Source organism: Jaculus jaculus, chromosome 8 (assembly GCF_020740685.1).
Source record: "Jaculus jaculus isolate mJacJac1 chromosome 8, mJacJac1.mat.Y.cur, whole genome shotgun sequence".
NCBI classification, from domain to species: domain Eukaryota; kingdom Metazoa; phylum Chordata; class Mammalia; order Rodentia; family Dipodidae; genus Jaculus; species Jaculus jaculus.
Window position 1 is genome coordinate 58,626,337 of NC_059109.1, and position 1,809 is coordinate 58,628,145.

Genomic DNA, 1,809 nt, shown 5'->3' on the forward strand with positions numbered 1-1,809 from the left:
GATCCTTATCCTGAGTTCATTCTGGAAAAAGGAAAAGAATTTAAATATATTCTCACAACTATGCACCGAAGAAAATATATACACAATTTAGAAAAATTTAATGGAGAACTTCACAACTGACATTGTAATAAAAATAGTCATTTTGACACTTGTATGTATTGTACCTTAGATGTGTAAAGCTTTTGTCCCATTTGATACACTTAAGAATGCTTACTGCTTAGACACAAAATTTAGATACGAGAATCATTATTGTTTTTAACTTGGGGTTTATGTTTTTCTGTTCGCTTGAATCTAAATCTTGTTTCTATTCCAGGAGTTCTTGTTCTCTCTTTACAACTCAGAACATAGTGAACTGAATGGAAGAAACCAACCAGTCTGTGGTGTCCAAGATTATTTTTCAGGGACTTTGTACTTCAAATGAAATCCAGGTCTTCCTCTTGTTGCCCTTTTCCATATTATACCTGATGACTGCTGTGGGCAGCCTCTCCATTGCCCTGTTAATCATCACTGACCACCATCTCCACTCCCCCATGTACTTTCTGTTAGTTAATCTCTCATGTATTGACTTCTTCAGTAACCACTCCCAAACTGACCACAGACCTCCTGCAGGATCATAAAACCATTTCCTTTGGGTGCTTCATGACCCAGATCCTCTGTGTGCATTTCTCTGGAGGGGGTGAGATGGTGCTTCTCGTGACAATGGCCTATGACCGGTATGTGGCCATCTGTAAGCCACTACATTACTCCAGCATCATGGACAGACAAGTGCATCTGGCTAGTTTTGATTTCATGGATCATTGGCTTTGTTCATGCCATAAGTCAACTGCTTATAATTTTGGAGCTGCCCTTCTATGGACCTCAAGAAGTGGACAGCTTTTTCTGTGATATTCCTTTGGTGCTGAAATTGGCCTGCATAAATACTGATATTCTCGGAATTGTGATAAATGCTGACAGTGGAGTTTCAGCAACTACTTGTTTCATTCTCTTGCTTGTTTCCTACACTTATATACTCTTAACTGTTCACCTTCATTCTAAGGATGGTTCATCAAAGGCACTGTCTACCTGCACATCCCACATCCTAGTCGTCTTGCTCTTCTTTGGACCCTGCATTTTCATCTACCTGTGGCCAGTAAGCATTACATGGGATAACAAGTTCCTTGCTGTGTTTTATACAGTAATCACACTGCTCCTCAATCCAGCTATTTATACACTGAGAAATAAAGATATTAAGCATGCCATAAAGAAACAGATAAATCACCTATGAATTCAAGGAATAATCGTTATATATCTTGCATAATTAGAAAATGTATTGTGTCTGGCCAGTTTAGCCACCTGTGAATTGAATAGTGTCCATCACTCATTCATTTCTTAGAAGCAATGAATGGTCATAGGTGTATGTTTTTTGTCTTTTCTATTATGAAAATATATCTAAAAATCCAGTACTTAGATTCTTACTACTTAGATTAATAACTGTCCATCAATATGTGTGTTCAAATATTAGATAATGATAATTACACCATATAATAATGCTATAACATTTGTGTCTCCAGCAATCTGCAAGTTACTAACTATATTATTATTAATTTATTTTGATTTACTTGTTATCATTTCAATTTCTAAAAGTGTATTAGAAACCACCACAGTTCAAACTCAGCTCTAGAGGCTGAAGATATTTGGGTGGCCTTCATTCACTTGGAAAACAGAATTCTAAATGAATCAAATCAAGAGCTATTGCCCTTGTCCCTGATGACATCATTTCTGTAGGTTTTCAGTCTTAATTATTAATGTAAATCCTGTATTTCCCTTGCA

The 1,809-nt window shown here is 36.5% G+C and overlaps 1 pseudogene; it reads left to right on the top strand.

The window, feature by feature from the left end:
• The first annotated feature begins 356 nt into the window (after positions 1-356).
• LOC101600053 lies at positions 357-1,264 on the top strand (annotated as a pseudogene).
• The last annotated feature ends 545 nt before the right edge of the window (positions 1,265-1,809 follow it).